Source organism: Schistocerca americana, chromosome 1 (assembly GCF_021461395.2).
Source record: "Schistocerca americana isolate TAMUIC-IGC-003095 chromosome 1, iqSchAmer2.1, whole genome shotgun sequence".
Classification (NCBI taxonomy): Eukaryota; Metazoa; Arthropoda; class Insecta; order Orthoptera; family Acrididae; genus Schistocerca; species Schistocerca americana.
This window is the reverse complement of record NC_060119.1, coordinates 417,005,274-417,022,805: the sequence shown is the minus strand read 5'-3', so window position 1 is coordinate 417,022,805 and position 17,532 is coordinate 417,005,274. Positions and strand designations below refer to the sequence as shown.

General features: G+C 50.0%; 17 non-coding genes and 2 pseudogenes across 17 annotated transcripts; all 19 read right to left on the bottom strand.

Annotated features, from left to right (window-relative positions):
• Window positions 1-19: 19 nt before the first annotated feature.
• On the bottom strand, window positions 20-212 carry LOC124553534. The gene has a single exon (XR_006968056.1). It is a non-coding gene; the product is annotated as a U2 spliceosomal RNA (small nuclear RNA).
• Window positions 213-962: 750 nt separating this feature from the next.
• Window positions 963-1,155, bottom strand: LOC124553526. The gene has a single exon (XR_006968055.1). It is a non-coding gene; the product is annotated as a U2 spliceosomal RNA (small nuclear RNA).
• Window positions 1,156-1,905: 750 nt separating this feature from the next.
• Window positions 1,906-2,098, bottom strand: LOC124553518. Its single transcript, XR_006968054.1, has one exon. It is a non-coding gene; the product is annotated as a U2 spliceosomal RNA (small nuclear RNA).
• Window positions 2,099-2,848: 750 nt separating this feature from the next.
• On the bottom strand, window positions 2,849-3,041 carry LOC124553511. The gene has a single exon (XR_006968053.1). It is a non-coding gene; the product is annotated as a U2 spliceosomal RNA (small nuclear RNA).
• Window positions 3,042-3,791: 750 nt separating this feature from the next.
• LOC124553502 lies at window positions 3,792-3,984 on the bottom strand. The gene has a single exon (XR_006968052.1). It is a non-coding gene; the product is annotated as a U2 spliceosomal RNA (small nuclear RNA).
• A 750-nt stretch (window positions 3,985-4,734) lies between these two features.
• On the bottom strand, window positions 4,735-4,927 carry LOC124553494. Its single transcript, XR_006968051.1, has one exon. It is a non-coding gene; the product is annotated as a U2 spliceosomal RNA (small nuclear RNA).
• A 750-nt stretch (window positions 4,928-5,677) lies between these two features.
• On the bottom strand, window positions 5,678-5,870 carry LOC124553479. Its single transcript, XR_006968050.1, has one exon. It is a non-coding gene; the product is annotated as a U2 spliceosomal RNA (small nuclear RNA).
• Window positions 5,871-6,620: 750 nt separating this feature from the next.
• On the bottom strand, window positions 6,621-6,916 carry LOC124553714 (annotated as a pseudogene).
• Window positions 6,917-7,666: 750 nt separating this feature from the next.
• LOC124553472 lies at window positions 7,667-7,859 on the bottom strand. The gene has a single exon (XR_006968049.1). It is a non-coding gene; the product is annotated as a U2 spliceosomal RNA (small nuclear RNA).
• Window positions 7,860-8,609: 750 nt separating this feature from the next.
• Window positions 8,610-8,802, bottom strand: LOC124553465. The gene has a single exon (XR_006968048.1). It is a non-coding gene; the product is annotated as a U2 spliceosomal RNA (small nuclear RNA).
• Window positions 8,803-9,552: 750 nt separating this feature from the next.
• On the bottom strand, window positions 9,553-9,745 carry LOC124553457. Its single transcript, XR_006968047.1, has one exon. It is a non-coding gene; the product is annotated as a U2 spliceosomal RNA (small nuclear RNA).
• Window positions 9,746-10,495: 750 nt separating this feature from the next.
• Window positions 10,496-10,688, bottom strand: LOC124553449. Its single transcript, XR_006968046.1, has one exon. It is a non-coding gene; the product is annotated as a U2 spliceosomal RNA (small nuclear RNA).
• A 750-nt stretch (window positions 10,689-11,438) lies between these two features.
• Window positions 11,439-11,734, bottom strand: LOC124553706 (annotated as a pseudogene).
• Window positions 11,735-12,484: 750 nt separating this feature from the next.
• LOC124553434 lies at window positions 12,485-12,677 on the bottom strand. The gene has a single exon (XR_006968045.1). It is a non-coding gene; the product is annotated as a U2 spliceosomal RNA (small nuclear RNA).
• Window positions 12,678-13,427: 750 nt separating this feature from the next.
• On the bottom strand, window positions 13,428-13,620 carry LOC124553426. Its single transcript, XR_006968044.1, has one exon. It is a non-coding gene; the product is annotated as a U2 spliceosomal RNA (small nuclear RNA).
• Window positions 13,621-14,370: 750 nt separating this feature from the next.
• LOC124553419 lies at window positions 14,371-14,563 on the bottom strand. The gene has a single exon (XR_006968043.1). It is a non-coding gene; the product is annotated as a U2 spliceosomal RNA (small nuclear RNA).
• Window positions 14,564-15,313: 750 nt separating this feature from the next.
• LOC124553411 lies at window positions 15,314-15,506 on the bottom strand. The gene has a single exon (XR_006968042.1). It is a non-coding gene; the product is annotated as a U2 spliceosomal RNA (small nuclear RNA).
• A 750-nt stretch (window positions 15,507-16,256) lies between these two features.
• LOC124553403 lies at window positions 16,257-16,449 on the bottom strand. The gene has a single exon (XR_006968041.1). It is a non-coding gene; the product is annotated as a U2 spliceosomal RNA (small nuclear RNA).
• Window positions 16,450-17,199: 750 nt separating this feature from the next.
• On the bottom strand, window positions 17,200-17,392 carry LOC124553387. The gene has a single exon (XR_006968040.1). It is a non-coding gene; the product is annotated as a U2 spliceosomal RNA (small nuclear RNA).
• Between the last annotated feature and the right edge of the window lie 140 nt (window positions 17,393-17,532).

Below are 17,532 nucleotides of genomic sequence, written 5' to 3'. Positions count from 1 at the left end.
AGGCTATGTTTTAATTAATTTTAGGTGGGCCGATCCCGGCGGTACTGCAATGCCGGGCCAACCCGCGACAGAGGTGGAGCAAGCCCCTAGCACTCCGTCATGAGCCAAAAATGAGTTTAATATTCTGGTCCTGCGATGCAGGACGTATCAGATATTAAGCTGATAAGAACAGATACTACACTTTGATCTTAGCCAAAAGGCCGAGAAGCGATAAGGAAAAACCGCAGTCGAAGGGCCTAAATGCTTGCAGCGTGTGCGCTCCACATGTGGGAGTGACACACGGTGGTACGGGCCGATATGGCAACAGGCGACCGTCGAAAACATCGCAAAAGCAAGTGCCGGAAGGAAGGACAATTCGCGAGAGCACTCGTCAACAGCCCAGTACTACCCTCCATGGCGAACAGTAAACTGCGACTCCCATTTGACCGCCGCTGGCTGCCAGGGCAGTGGAGAAGCCGTGAGGCCGCCCCACAGCAGCGCCAGGCCGGCGCGAGCTACACCGGCGCGAGGCCGGCGCGAGCTACACCTAGCCGAGTGCTTACATCGTCCACCGCCTACTGCATACGTGTGTACACACGTATTCTGCGTGCGTGCGGCGGCGACGACGACGTTCGCGAGGAGCTAAGGATATAACTCCAAAAAATTTAATTAAAATTATCTGTGGCCGGACCATATGTGACGCCAACGAGGCATCCGAAGGCACCCTTCTGTGCCCACATAAATTACCAGCCTAGTGTAATGCGGCTGCAAGAGCGTTCCGGCTAACCGCGAAAAAAAAAAAAAAAAAAAATAAATAAATAAATAAATAAACTTCGTAAGATAATGTTAAATTAATTACAAGAAATCGTGGTGTGTAAGCAGCTAACTACTGGGCAAATCGACAACTACAACAAGTTTTGCTACCAGCGGAATATCTGATAACTGCAGAATATTAACCCATTTCAGGCTATGTTTTAATTAATTTTAGGTGGGCCGATCCCGGCGGTACTGCAATGCCGGGCCAACCCGCGACAGAGGTGGAGCAAGCCCCTAGCACTCCGTCATGAGCCAAAAATGAGTTTAATATTCTGGTCCTGCGATGCAGGACGTATCAGATATTAAGCTGATAAGAACAGATACTACACTTTGATCTTAGCCAAAAGGCCGAGAAGCGATAAGGAAAAACCGCAGTCGAAGGGCCTAAATGCTTGCAGCGTGTGCGCTCCACATGTGGGAGTGACACACGGTGGTACGGGCCGATATGGCAACAGGCGACCGTCGAAAACATCGCAAAAGCAAGTGCCGGAAGGAAGGACAATTCGCGAGAGCACTCGTCAACAGCCCAGTACTACCCTCCATGGCGAACAGTAAACTGCGACTCCCATTTGACCGCCGCTGGCTGCCAGGGCAGTGGAGAAGCCGTGAGGCCGCCCCACAGCAGCGCCAGGCCGGCGCGAGCTACACCGGCGCGAGGCCGGCGCGAGCTACACCTAGCCGAGTGCTTACATCGTCCACCGCCTACTGCATACGTGTGTACACACGTATTCTGCGTGCGTGCGGCGGCGACGACGACGTTCGCGAGGAGCTAAGGATATAACTCCAAAAAATTTAATTAAAATTATCTGTGGCCGGACCATATGTGACGCCAACGAGGCATCCGAAGGCACCCTTCTGTGCCCACATAAATTACCAGCCTAGTGTAATGCGGCTGCAAGAGCGTTCCGGCTAACCGCGAAAAAAAAAAAAAAAAAAAATAAATAAATAAATAAATAAACTTCGTAAGATAATGTTAAATTAATTACAAGAAATCGTGGTGTGTAAGCAGCTAACTACTGGGCAAATCGACAACTACAACAAGTTTTGCTACCAGCGGAATATCTGATAACTGCAGAATATTAACCCATTTCAGGCTATGTTTTAATTAATTTTAGGTGGGCCGATCCCGGCGGTACTGCAATGCCGGGCCAACCCGCGACAGAGGTGGAGCAAGCCCCTAGCACTCCGTCATGAGCCAAAAATGAGTTTAATATTCTGGTCCTGCGATGCAGGACGTATCAGATATTAAGCTGATAAGAACAGATACTACACTTTGATCTTAGCCAAAAGGCCGAGAAGCGATAAGGAAAAACCGCAGTCGAAGGGCCTAAATGCTTGCAGCGTGTGCGCTCCACATGTGGGAGTGACACACGGTGGTACGGGCCGATATGGCAACAGGCGACCGTCGAAAACATCGCAAAAGCAAGTGCCGGAAGGAAGGACAATTCGCGAGAGCACTCGTCAACAGCCCAGTACTACCCTCCATGGCGAACAGTAAACTGCGACTCCCATTTGACCGCCGCTGGCTGCCAGGGCAGTGGAGAAGCCGTGAGGCCGCCCCACAGCAGCGCCAGGCCGGCGCGAGCTACACCGGCGCGAGGCCGGCGCGAGCTACACCTAGCCGAGTGCTTACATCGTCCACCGCCTACTGCATACGTGTGTACACACGTATTCTGCGTGCGTGCGGCGGCGACGACGACGTTCGCGAGGAGCTAAGGATATAACTCCAAAAAATTTAATTAAAATTATCTGTGGCCGGACCATATGTGACGCCAACGAGGCATCCGAAGGCACCCTTCTGTGCCCACATAAATTACCAGCCTAGTGTAATGCGGCTGCAAGAGCGTTCCGGCTAACCGCGAAAAAAAAAAAAAAAAAAAATAAATAAATAAATAAATAAACTTCGTAAGATAATGTTAAATTAATTACAAGAAATCGTGGTGTGTAAGCAGCTAACTACTGGGCAAATCGACAACTACAACAAGTTTTGCTACCAGCGGAATATCTGATAACTGCAGAATATTAACCCATTTCAGGCTATGTTTTAATTAATTTTAGGTGGGCCGATCCCGGCGGTACTGCAATGCCGGGCCAACCCGCGACAGAGGTGGAGCAAGCCCCTAGCACTCCGTCATGAGCCAAAAATGAGTTTAATATTCTGGTCCTGCGATGCAGGACGTATCAGATATTAAGCTGATAAGAACAGATACTACACTTTGATCTTAGCCAAAAGGCCGAGAAGCGATAAGGAAAAACCGCAGTCGAAGGGCCTAAATGCTTGCAGCGTGTGCGCTCCACATGTGGGAGTGACACACGGTGGTACGGGCCGATATGGCAACAGGCGACCGTCGAAAACATCGCAAAAGCAAGTGCCGGAAGGAAGGACAATTCGCGAGAGCACTCGTCAACAGCCCAGTACTACCCTCCATGGCGAACAGTAAACTGCGACTCCCATTTGACCGCCGCTGGCTGCCAGGGCAGTGGAGAAGCCGTGAGGCCGCCCCACAGCAGCGCCAGGCCGGCGCGAGCTACACCGGCGCGAGGCCGGCGCGAGCTACACCTAGCCGAGTGCTTACATCGTCCACCGCCTACTGCATACGTGTGTACACACGTATTCTGCGTGCGTGCGGCGGCGACGACGACGTTCGCGAGGAGCTAAGGATATAACTCCAAAAAATTTAATTAAAATTATCTGTGGCCGGACCATATGTGACGCCAACGAGGCATCCGAAGGCACCCTTCTGTGCCCACATAAATTACCAGCCTAGTGTAATGCGGCTGCAAGAGCGTTCCGGCTAACCGCGAAAAAAAAAAAAAAAAAAAATAAATAAATAAATAAATAAACTTCGTAAGATAATGTTAAATTAATTACAAGAAATCGTGGTGTGTAAGCAGCTAACTACTGGGCAAATCGACAACTACAACAAGTTTTGCTACCAGCGGAATATCTGATAACTGCAGAATATTAACCCATTTCAGGCTATGTTTTAATTAATTTTAGGTGGGCCGATCCCGGCGGTACTGCAATGCCGGGCCAACCCGCGACAGAGGTGGAGCAAGCCCCTAGCACTCCGTCATGAGCCAAAAATGAGTTTAATATTCTGGTCCTGCGATGCAGGACGTATCAGATATTAAGCTGATAAGAACAGATACTACACTTTGATCTTAGCCAAAAGGCCGAGAAGCGATAAGGAAAAACCGCAGTCGAAGGGCCTAAATGCTTGCAGCGTGTGCGCTCCACATGTGGGAGTGACACACGGTGGTACGGGCCGATATGGCAACAGGCGACCGTCGAAAACATCGCAAAAGCAAGTGCCGGAAGGAAGGACAATTCGCGAGAGCACTCGTCAACAGCCCAGTACTACCCTCCATGGCGAACAGTAAACTGCGACTCCCATTTGACCGCCGCTGGCTGCCAGGGCAGTGGAGAAGCCGTGAGGCCGCCCCACAGCAGCGCCAGGCCGGCGCGAGCTACACCGGCGCGAGGCCGGCGCGAGCTACACCTAGCCGAGTGCTTACATCGTCCACCGCCTACTGCATACGTGTGTACACACGTATTCTGCGTGCGTGCGGCGGCGACGACGACGTTCGCGAGGAGCTAAGGATATAACTCCAAAAAATTTAATTAAAATTATCTGTGGCCGGACCATATGTGACGCCAACGAGGCATCCGAAGGCACCCTTCTGTGCCCACATAAATTACCAGCCTAGTGTAATGCGGCTGCAAGAGCGTTCCGGCTAACCGCGAAAAAAAAAAAAAAAAAAAATAAATAAATAAATAAATAAACTTCGTAAGATAATGTTAAATTAATTACAAGAAATCGTGGTGTGTAAGCAGCTAACTACTGGGCAAATCGACAACTACAACAAGTTTTGCTACCAGCGGAATATCTGATAACTGCAGAATATTAACCCATTTCAGGCTATGTTTTAATTAATTTTAGGTGGGCCGATCCCGGCGGTACTGCAATGCCGGGCCAACCCGCGACAGAGGTGGAGCAAGCCCCTAGCACTCCGTCATGAGCCAAAAATGAGTTTAATATTCTGGTCCTGCGATGCAGGACGTATCAGATATTAAGCTGATAAGAACAGATACTACACTTTGATCTTAGCCAAAAGGCCGAGAAGCGATAAGGAAAAACCGCAGTCGAAGGGCCTAAATGCTTGCAGCGTGTGCGCTCCACATGTGGGAGTGACACACGGTGGTACGGGCCGATATGGCAACAGGCGACCGTCGAAAACATCGCAAAAGCAAGTGCCGGAAGGAAGGACAATTCGCGAGAGCACTCGTCAACAGCCCAGTACTACCCTCCATGGCGAACAGTAAACTGCGACTCCCATTTGACCGCCGCTGGCTGCCAGGGCAGTGGAGAAGCCGTGAGGCCGCCCCACAGCAGCGCCAGGCCGGCGCGAGCTACACCGGCGCGAGGCCGGCGCGAGCTACACCTAGCCGAGTGCTTACATCGTCCACCGCCTACTGCATACGTGTGTACACACGTATTCTGCGTGCGTGCGGCGGCGACGACGACGTTCGCGAGGAGCTAAGGATATAACTCCAAAAAATTTAATTAAAATTATCTGTGGCCGGACCATATGTGACGCCAACGAGGCATCCGAAGGCACCCTTCTGTGCCCACATAAATTACCAGCCTAGTGTAATGCGGCTGCAAGAGCGTTCCGGCTAACCGCGAAAAAAAAAAAAAAAAAAAATAAATAAATAAATAAATAAACTTCGTAAGATAATGTTAAATTAATTACAAGAAATCGTGGTGTGTAAGCAGCTAACTACTGGGCAAATCGACAACTACAACAAGTTTTGCTACCAGCGGAATATCTGATAACTGCAGAATATTAACCCATTTCAGGCTATGTTTTAATTAATTTTAGGTGGGCCGATCCCGGCGGTACTGCAATGCCGGGCCAACCCGCGACAGAGGTGGAGCAAGCCCCTAGCACTCCGTCATGAGCCAAAAATGAGTTTAATATTCTGGTCCTGCGATGCAGGACGTATCAGATATTAAGCTGATAAGAACAGATACTACACTTTGATCTTAGCCAAAAGGCCGAGAAGCGATAAGGAAAAACCGCAGTCGAAGGGCCTAAATGCTTGCAGCGTGTGCGCTCCACATGTGGGAGTGACACACGGTGGTACGGGCCGATATGGCAACAGGCGACCGTCGAAAACATCGCAAAAGCAAGTGCCGGAAGGAAGGACAATTCGCGAGAGCACTCGTCAACAGCCCAGTACTACCCTCCATGGCGAACAGTAAACTGCGACTCCCATTTGACCGCCGCTGGCTGCCAGGGCAGTGGAGAAGCCGTGAGGCCGCCCCACAGCAGCGCCAGGCCGGCGCGAGCTACACCGGCGCGAGGCCGGCGCGAGCTACACCTAGCCGAGTGCTTACATCGTCCACCGCCTACTGCATACGTGTGTACACACGTATTCTGCGTGCGTGCGGCGGCGACGACGACGTTCGCGAGGAGCTAAGGATATAACTCCAAAAAATTTAATTAAAATTATCTGTGGCCGGACCATATGTGACGCCAACGAGGCATCCGAAGGCACCCTTCTGTGCCCACATAAATTACCAGCCTAGTGTAATGCGGCTGCAAGAGCGTTCCGGCTAACCGCGAAAAAAAAAAAAAAAAAAAATAAATAAATAAATAAATAAACTTCGTAAGATAATGTTAAATTAATTACAAGAAATCGTGGTGTGTAAGCAGCTAACTACTGGGCAAATCGACAACTACAACAAGTTTTGCTACCAGCGGAATATCTGATAACTGCAGAATATTAACCCATTTCAGGCTATGTTTTAATTAATTTTAGGTGGGCCGATCCCGGCGGTACTGCAATGCCGGGCCAACCCGCGACAGAGGTGGAGCAAGCCCCTAGCACTCCGTCATGAGCCAAAAATGAGTTTAATATTCTGGTCCTGCGATGCAGGACGTATCAGATATTAAGCTGATAAGAACAGATACTACACTTTTTTTTTTTTTTTTTTTTTTTTTTTTTTTTTTTTTTTTTTTTTTTTTTTTTTTTTTTTTTTTGGGCCTCCTTCCTCCCCTACAGCCCTACCTTGTCCTCTCCAAGATCTTAGCCAAAAGGCCGAGAAGCGATAAGGAAAAACCGCAGTCGAAGGGCCTAAATGCTTGCAGCGTGTGCGCTCCACATGTGGGAGTGACACACGGTGGTACGGGCCGATATGGCAACAGGCGACCGTCGAAAACATCGCAAAAGCAAGTGCCGGAAGGAAGGACAATTCGCGAGAGCACTCGTCAACAGCCCAGTACTACCCTCCATGGCGAACAGTAAACTGCGACTCCCATTTGACCGCCGCTGGCTGCCAGGGCAGTGGAGAAGCCGTGAGGCCGCCCCACAGCAGCGCCAGGCCGGCGCGAGCTACACCGGCGCGAGGCCGGCGCGAGCTACACCTAGCCGAGTGCTTACATCGTCCACCGCCTACTGCATACGTGTGTACACACGTATTCTGCGTGCGTGCGGCGGCGACGACGACGTTCGCGAGGAGCTAAGGATATAACTCCAAAAAATTTAATTAAAATTATCTGTGGCCGGACCATATGTGACGCCAACGAGGCATCCGAAGGCACCCTTCTGTGCCCACATAAATTACCAGCCTAGTGTAATGCGGCTGCAAGAGCGTTCCGGCTAACCGCGAAAAAAAAAAAAAAAAAAAATAAATAAATAAATAAATAAACTTCGTAAGATAATGTTAAATTAATTACAAGAAATCGTGGTGTGTAAGCAGCTAACTACTGGGCAAATCGACAACTACAACAAGTTTTGCTACCAGCGGAATATCTGATAACTGCAGAATATTAACCCATTTCAGGCTATGTTTTAATTAATTTTAGGTGGGCCGATCCCGGCGGTACTGCAATGCCGGGCCAACCCGCGACAGAGGTGGAGCAAGCCCCTAGCACTCCGTCATGAGCCAAAAATGAGTTTAATATTCTGGTCCTGCGATGCAGGACGTATCAGATATTAAGCTGATAAGAACAGATACTACACTTTGATCTTAGCCAAAAGGCCGAGAAGCGATAAGGAAAAACCGCAGTCGAAGGGCCTAAATGCTTGCAGCGTGTGCGCTCCACATGTGGGAGTGACACACGGTGGTACGGGCCGATATGGCAACAGGCGACCGTCGAAAACATCGCAAAAGCAAGTGCCGGAAGGAAGGACAATTCGCGAGAGCACTCGTCAACAGCCCAGTACTACCCTCCATGGCGAACAGTAAACTGCGACTCCCATTTGACCGCCGCTGGCTGCCAGGGCAGTGGAGAAGCCGTGAGGCCGCCCCACAGCAGCGCCAGGCCGGCGCGAGCTACACCGGCGCGAGGCCGGCGCGAGCTACACCTAGCCGAGTGCTTACATCGTCCACCGCCTACTGCATACGTGTGTACACACGTATTCTGCGTGCGTGCGGCGGCGACGACGACGTTCGCGAGGAGCTAAGGATATAACTCCAAAAAATTTAATTAAAATTATCTGTGGCCGGACCATATGTGACGCCAACGAGGCATCCGAAGGCACCCTTCTGTGCCCACATAAATTACCAGCCTAGTGTAATGCGGCTGCAAGAGCGTTCCGGCTAACCGCGAAAAAAAAAAAAAAAAAAAATAAATAAATAAATAAATAAACTTCGTAAGATAATGTTAAATTAATTACAAGAAATCGTGGTGTGTAAGCAGCTAACTACTGGGCAAATCGACAACTACAACAAGTTTTGCTACCAGCGGAATATCTGATAACTGCAGAATATTAACCCATTTCAGGCTATGTTTTAATTAATTTTAGGTGGGCCGATCCCGGCGGTACTGCAATGCCGGGCCAACCCGCGACAGAGGTGGAGCAAGCCCCTAGCACTCCGTCATGAGCCAAAAATGAGTTTAATATTCTGGTCCTGCGATGCAGGACGTATCAGATATTAAGCTGATAAGAACAGATACTACACTTTGATCTTAGCCAAAAGGCCGAGAAGCGATAAGGAAAAACCGCAGTCGAAGGGCCTAAATGCTTGCAGCGTGTGCGCTCCACATGTGGGAGTGACACACGGTGGTACGGGCCGATATGGCAACAGGCGACCGTCGAAAACATCGCAAAAGCAAGTGCCGGAAGGAAGGACAATTCGCGAGAGCACTCGTCAACAGCCCAGTACTACCCTCCATGGCGAACAGTAAACTGCGACTCCCATTTGACCGCCGCTGGCTGCCAGGGCAGTGGAGAAGCCGTGAGGCCGCCCCACAGCAGCGCCAGGCCGGCGCGAGCTACACCGGCGCGAGGCCGGCGCGAGCTACACCTAGCCGAGTGCTTACATCGTCCACCGCCTACTGCATACGTGTGTACACACGTATTCTGCGTGCGTGCGGCGGCGACGACGACGTTCGCGAGGAGCTAAGGATATAACTCCAAAAAATTTAATTAAAATTATCTGTGGCCGGACCATATGTGACGCCAACGAGGCATCCGAAGGCACCCTTCTGTGCCCACATAAATTACCAGCCTAGTGTAATGCGGCTGCAAGAGCGTTCCGGCTAACCGCGAAAAAAAAAAAAAAAAAAAATAAATAAATAAATAAATAAACTTCGTAAGATAATGTTAAATTAATTACAAGAAATCGTGGTGTGTAAGCAGCTAACTACTGGGCAAATCGACAACTACAACAAGTTTTGCTACCAGCGGAATATCTGATAACTGCAGAATATTAACCCATTTCAGGCTATGTTTTAATTAATTTTAGGTGGGCCGATCCCGGCGGTACTGCAATGCCGGGCCAACCCGCGACAGAGGTGGAGCAAGCCCCTAGCACTCCGTCATGAGCCAAAAATGAGTTTAATATTCTGGTCCTGCGATGCAGGACGTATCAGATATTAAGCTGATAAGAACAGATACTACACTTTGATCTTAGCCAAAAGGCCGAGAAGCGATAAGGAAAAACCGCAGTCGAAGGGCCTAAATGCTTGCAGCGTGTGCGCTCCACATGTGGGAGTGACACACGGTGGTACGGGCCGATATGGCAACAGGCGACCGTCGAAAACATCGCAAAAGCAAGTGCCGGAAGGAAGGACAATTCGCGAGAGCACTCGTCAACAGCCCAGTACTACCCTCCATGGCGAACAGTAAACTGCGACTCCCATTTGACCGCCGCTGGCTGCCAGGGCAGTGGAGAAGCCGTGAGGCCGCCCCACAGCAGCGCCAGGCCGGCGCGAGCTACACCGGCGCGAGGCCGGCGCGAGCTACACCTAGCCGAGTGCTTACATCGTCCACCGCCTACTGCATACGTGTGTACACACGTATTCTGCGTGCGTGCGGCGGCGACGACGACGTTCGCGAGGAGCTAAGGATATAACTCCAAAAAATTTAATTAAAATTATCTGTGGCCGGACCATATGTGACGCCAACGAGGCATCCGAAGGCACCCTTCTGTGCCCACATAAATTACCAGCCTAGTGTAATGCGGCTGCAAGAGCGTTCCGGCTAACCGCGAAAAAAAAAAAAAAAAAAAATAAATAAATAAATAAATAAACTTCGTAAGATAATGTTAAATTAATTACAAGAAATCGTGGTGTGTAAGCAGCTAACTACTGGGCAAATCGACAACTACAACAAGTTTTGCTACCAGCGGAATATCTGATAACTGCAGAATATTAACCCATTTCAGGCTATGTTTTAATTAATTTTAGGTGGGCCGATCCCGGCGGTACTGCAATGCCGGGCCAACCCGCGACAGAGGTGGAGCAAGCCCCTAGCACTCCGTCATGAGCCAAAAATGAGTTTAATATTCTGGTCCTGCGATGCAGGACGTATCAGATATTAAGCTGATAAGAACAGATACTACACTTTGATCTTAGCCAAAAGGCCGAGAAGCGATAAGGAAAAACCGCAGTCGAAGGGCCTAAATGCTTGCAGCGTGTGCGCTCCACATGTGGGAGTGACACACGGTGGTACGGGCCGATATGGCAACAGGCGACCGTCGAAAACATCGCAAAAGCAAGTGCCGGAAGGAAGGACAATTCGCGAGAGCACTCGTCAACAGCCCAGTACTACCCTCCATGGCGAACAGTAAACTGCGACTCCCATTTGACCGCCGCTGGCTGCCAGGGCAGTGGAGAAGCCGTGAGGCCGCCCCACAGCAGCGCCAGGCCGGCGCGAGCTACACCGGCGCGAGGCCGGCGCGAGCTACACCTAGCCGAGTGCTTACATCGTCCACCGCCTACTGCATACGTGTGTACACACGTATTCTGCGTGCGTGCGGCGGCGACGACGACGTTCGCGAGGAGCTAAGGATATAACTCCAAAAAATTTAATTAAAATTATCTGTGGCCGGACCATATGTGACGCCAACGAGGCATCCGAAGGCACCCTTCTGTGCCCACATAAATTACCAGCCTAGTGTAATGCGGCTGCAAGAGCGTTCCGGCTAACCGCGAAAAAAAAAAAAAAAAAAAATAAATAAATAAATAAATAAACTTCGTAAGATAATGTTAAATTAATTACAAGAAATCGTGGTGTGTAAGCAGCTAACTACTGGGCAAATCGACAACTACAACAAGTTTTGCTACCAGCGGAATATCTGATAACTGCAGAATATTAACCCATTTCAGGCTATGTTTTAATTAATTTTAGGTGGGCCGATCCCGGCGGTACTGCAATGCCGGGCCAACCCGCGACAGAGGTGGAGCAAGCCCCTAGCACTCCGTCATGAGCCAAAAATGAGTTTAATATTCTGGTCCTGCGATGCAGGACGTATCAGATATTAAGCTGATAAGAACAGATACTACACTTTTTTTTTTTTTTTTTTTTTTTTTTTTTTTTTTTTTTTTTTTTTTTTTTTTTTTTTTTTTTTTGGGCCTCCTTCCTCCCCTACAGCCCTACCTTGTCCTCTCCAAGATCTTAGCCAAAAGGCCGAGAAGCGATAAGGAAAAACCGCAGTCGAAGGGCCTAAATGCTTGCAGCGTGTGCGCTCCACATGTGGGAGTGACACACGGTGGTACGGGCCGATATGGCAACAGGCGACCGTCGAAAACATCGCAAAAGCAAGTGCCGGAAGGAAGGACAATTCGCGAGAGCACTCGTCAACAGCCCAGTACTACCCTCCATGGCGAACAGTAAACTGCGACTCCCATTTGACCGCCGCTGGCTGCCAGGGCAGTGGAGAAGCCGTGAGGCCGCCCCACAGCAGCGCCAGGCCGGCGCGAGCTACACCGGCGCGAGGCCGGCGCGAGCTACACCTAGCCGAGTGCTTACATCGTCCACCGCCTACTGCATACGTGTGTACACACGTATTCTGCGTGCGTGCGGCGGCGACGACGACGTTCGCGAGGAGCTAAGGATATAACTCCAAAAAATTTAATTAAAATTATCTGTGGCCGGACCATATGTGACGCCAACGAGGCATCCGAAGGCACCCTTCTGTGCCCACATAAATTACCAGCCTAGTGTAATGCGGCTGCAAGAGCGTTCCGGCTAACCGCGAAAAAAAAAAAAAAAAAAAATAAATAAATAAATAAATAAACTTCGTAAGATAATGTTAAATTAATTACAAGAAATCGTGGTGTGTAAGCAGCTAACTACTGGGCAAATCGACAACTACAACAAGTTTTGCTACCAGCGGAATATCTGATAACTGCAGAATATTAACCCATTTCAGGCTATGTTTTAATTAATTTTAGGTGGGCCGATCCCGGCGGTACTGCAATGCCGGGCCAACCCGCGACAGAGGTGGAGCAAGCCCCTAGCACTCCGTCATGAGCCAAAAATGAGTTTAATATTCTGGTCCTGCGATGCAGGACGTATCAGATATTAAGCTGATAAGAACAGATACTACACTTTGATCTTAGCCAAAAGGCCGAGAAGCGATAAGGAAAAACCGCAGTCGAAGGGCCTAAATGCTTGCAGCGTGTGCGCTCCACATGTGGGAGTGACACACGGTGGTACGGGCCGATATGGCAACAGGCGACCGTCGAAAACATCGCAAAAGCAAGTGCCGGAAGGAAGGACAATTCGCGAGAGCACTCGTCAACAGCCCAGTACTACCCTCCATGGCGAACAGTAAACTGCGACTCCCATTTGACCGCCGCTGGCTGCCAGGGCAGTGGAGAAGCCGTGAGGCCGCCCCACAGCAGCGCCAGGCCGGCGCGAGCTACACCGGCGCGAGGCCGGCGCGAGCTACACCTAGCCGAGTGCTTACATCGTCCACCGCCTACTGCATACGTGTGTACACACGTATTCTGCGTGCGTGCGGCGGCGACGACGACGTTCGCGAGGAGCTAAGGATATAACTCCAAAAAATTTAATTAAAATTATCTGTGGCCGGACCATATGTGACGCCAACGAGGCATCCGAAGGCACCCTTCTGTGCCCACATAAATTACCAGCCTAGTGTAATGCGGCTGCAAGAGCGTTCCGGCTAACCGCGAAAAAAAAAAAAAAAAAAAATAAATAAATAAATAAATAAACTTCGTAAGATAATGTTAAATTAATTACAAGAAATCGTGGTGTGTAAGCAGCTAACTACTGGGCAAATCGACAACTACAACAAGTTTTGCTACCAGCGGAATATCTGATAACTGCAGAATATTAACCCATTTCAGGCTATGTTTTAATTAATTTTAGGTGGGCCGATCCCGGCGGTACTGCAATGCCGGGCCAACCCGCGACAGAGGTGGAGCAAGCCCCTAGCACTCCGTCATGAGCCAAAAATGAGTTTAATATTCTGGTCCTGCGATGCAGGACGTATCAGATATTAAGCTGATAAGAACAGATACTACACTTTGATCTTAGCCAAAAGGCCGAGAAGCGATAAGGAAAAACCGCAGTCGAAGGGCCTAAATGCTTGCAGCGTGTGCGCTCCACATGTGGGAGTGACACACGGTGGTACGGGCCGATATGGCAACAGGCGACCGTCGAAAACATCGCAAAAGCAAGTGCCGGAAGGAAGGACAATTCGCGAGAGCACTCGTCAACAGCCCAGTACTACCCTCCATGGCGAACAGTAAACTGCGACTCCCATTTGACCGCCGCTGGCTGCCAGGGCAGTGGAGAAGCCGTGAGGCCGCCCCACAGCAGCGCCAGGCCGGCGCGAGCTACACCGGCGCGAGGCCGGCGCGAGCTACACCTAGCCGAGTGCTTACATCGTCCACCGCCTACTGCATACGTGTGTACACACGTATTCTGCGTGCGTGCGGCGGCGACGACGACGTTCGCGAGGAGCTAAGGATATAACTCCAAAAAATTTAATTAAAATTATCTGTGGCCGGACCATATGTGACGCCAACGAGGCATCCGAAGGCACCCTTCTGTGCCCACATAAATTACCAGCCTAGTGTAATGCGGCTGCAAGAGCGTTCCGGCTAACCGCGAAAAAAAAAAAAAAAAAAAATAAATAAATAAATAAATAAACTTCGTAAGATAATGTTAAATTAATTACAAGAAATCGTGGTGTGTAAGCAGCTAACTACTGGGCAAATCGACAACTACAACAAGTTTTGCTACCAGCGGAATATCTGATAACTGCAGAATATTAACCCATTTCAGGCTATGTTTTAATTAATTTTAGGTGGGCCGATCCCGGCGGTACTGCAATGCCGGGCCAACCCGCGACAGAGGTGGAGCAAGCCCCTAGCACTCCGTCATGAGCCAAAAATGAGTTTAATATTCTGGTCCTGCGATGCAGGACGTATCAGATATTAAGCTGATAAGAACAGATACTACACTTTGATCTTAGCCAAAAGGCCGAGAAGCGATAAGGAAAAACCGCAGTCGAAGGGCCTAAATGCTTGCAGCGTGTGCGCTCCACATGTGGGAGTGACACACGGTGGTACGGGCCGATATGGCAACAGGCGACCGTCGAAAACATCGCAAAAGCAAGTGCCGGAAGGAAGGACAATTCGCGAGAGCACTCGTCAACAGCCCAGTACTACCCTCCATGGCGAACAGTAAACTGCGACTCCCATTTGACCGCCGCTGGCTGCCAGGGCAGTGGAGAAGCCGTGAGGCCGCCCCACAGCAGCGCCAGGCCGGCGCGAGCTACACCGGCGCGAGGCCGGCGCGAGCTACACCTAGCCGAGTGCTTACATCGTCCACCGCCTACTGCATACGTGTGTACACACGTATTCTGCGTGCGTGCGGCGGCGACGACGACGTTCGCGAGGAGCTAAGGATATAACTCCAAAAAATTTAATTAAAATTATCTGTGGCCGGACCATATGTGACGCCAACGAGGCATCCGAAGGCACCCTTCTGTGCCCACATAAATTACCAGCCTAGTGTAATGCGGCTGCAAGAGCGTTCCGGCTAACCGCGAAAAAAAAAAAAAAAAAAAATAAATAAATAAATAAATAAACTTCGTAAGATAATGTTAAATTAATTACAAGAAATCGTGGTGTGTAAGCAGCTAACTACTGGGCAAATCGACAACTACAACAAGTTTTGCTACCAGCGGAATATCTGATAACTGCAGAATATTAACCCATTTCAGGCTATGTTTTAATTAATTTTAGGTGGGCCGATCCCGGCGGTACTGCAATGCCGGGCCAACCCGCGACAGAGGTGGAGCAAGCCCCTAGCACTCCGTCATGAGCCAAAAATGAGTTTAATATTCTGGTCCTGCGATGCAGGACGTATCAGATATTAAGCTGATAAGAACAGATACTACACTTTGATCTTAGCCAAAAGGCCGAGAAGCGATAAGGAAAAACCGCAGTCGAAGGGCCTAAATGCTTGCAGCGTGTGCGCTCCACATGTGGGAGTGACACACGGTGGTACGGGCCGATATGGCAACAGGCGACCGTCGAAAACATCGCAAAAGCAAGTGCCGGAAGGAAGGACAATTCGCGAGAGCACTCGTCAACAGCCCAGTACTACCCTCCATGGCGAACAGTAAACTGCGACTCCCATTTGACCGCCGCTGGCTGCCAGGGCAGTGGAGAAGCCGTGAGGCCGCCCCACAGCAGCGCCAGGCCGGCGCGAGCTACACCGGCGCGAGGCCGGCGCGAGCTACACCTAGCCGAGTGCTTACATCGTCCACCGCCTACTGCATACGTGTGTACACACGTATTCTGCGTGCGTGCGGCGGCGACGACGACGTTCGCGAGGAGCTAAGGATATAACTCCAAAAAATTTAATTAAAATTATCTGTGGCCGGACCATATGTGACGCCAACGAGGCATCCGAAGGCACCCTTCTGTGCCCACATAAATTACCAGCCTAGTGTAATGCGGCTGCAAGAGCGTTCCGGCTAACCGCGAAAAAAAAAAAAAAAAAAAATAAATAAATAAATAAATAAACTTCGTAAGATAATGTTAAATTAATTACAAGAAATCGTGGTGTGTAAGCAGCTAACTACTGGGCAAATCGACAACTACAACAAGTTTTGCTACCAGCGGAATATCTGATAACTGCAGAATATTAACCCATTTCAGGCTATGTTTTAATTAATTTTAGGTGGGCCGATCCCGGCGGTACTGCAATGCCGGGCCAACCCGCGACAGAGGTGGAGCAAGCCCCTAGCACTCCGTCATGAGCCAAAAATGAGTTTAATATTCTGGTCCTGCGATGCAGGACGTATCAGATATTAAGCTGATAAGAACAGATACTACACTTTGATCTTAGCCAAAAGGCCGAGAAGCGATAAGGAAAAACCGCAGTCGAAGGGCCTAAATGCTTGCAGCGTGTGCGCTCCACATGTGGGAGTGACACACGGTGGTACGGGCCGATATGGCAACAGGCGACCGTCGAAAACATCGCAAAAGCAAGTGCCGGAAGGAAGGACAATTCGCGAGAGCACTCGTCAACAGCCCAGTACTACCCTCCATGGCGAACAGTAAACTGCGACTCCCATTTGACCGCCGCTGGCTGCCAGGGCAGTGGAGAAGCCGTGAGGCCGCCCCACAGCAGCGCCAGGCCGGCGCGAGCTACACCGGCGCGAGGCCGGCGCGAGCTACACCTAGCCGAGTGCTTACATCGTCCACCGCCTACTGCATACGTGTGTACACACGTATTCTGCGTGCGTGCGGCGGCGACGACGACGTTCGCGAGGAGCTAAGGATATAACTCCAAAAAATTTAATTAAAATTATCTGTGGCCGGACCATATGTGACGCCAACGAGGCATCCGAAGGCACCCTTCTGTGCCCACATAAATTACCAGCCTAGTGTAATGCGGCTGCAAGAGCGTTCCGGCTAACCGCGAAAAAAAAAAAAAAAAAAAATAAATAAATAAATAAATAAACTTCGTAAGATAATGTTAAATTAATTACAAGAAATCGTGGTGTGTAAGCAGCTAACTACTGGGCAAATCGACAACTACAACAAGTTTTGCTACCAGCGGAATATCTGATAACTGCAGAATATTAACCCATTTCAGGCTATGTTTTAATTAATTTTAGGTGGGCCGATCCCGGCGGTACTGCAATGCCGGGCCAACCCGCGACAGAGGTGGAGCAAGCCCCTAGCACTCCGTCATGAGCCAAAAATGAGTTTAATATTCTGGTCCTGCGATGCAGGACGTATCAGATATTAAGCTGATAAGAACAGATACTACACTTTGATCTTAGCCAAAAGGCCGAGAAGCGATAAGGAAAAACCGCAGTCGAAGGGCCTAAATGCTTGCAGCGTGTGCGCTCCACATGTGGGAGTGACACACGGTGGTACGGGCCGATATGGCAACAGGCGACCGTCGAAAACATCGCAAAAGCAAGTGCCGGAAGGAAGGAC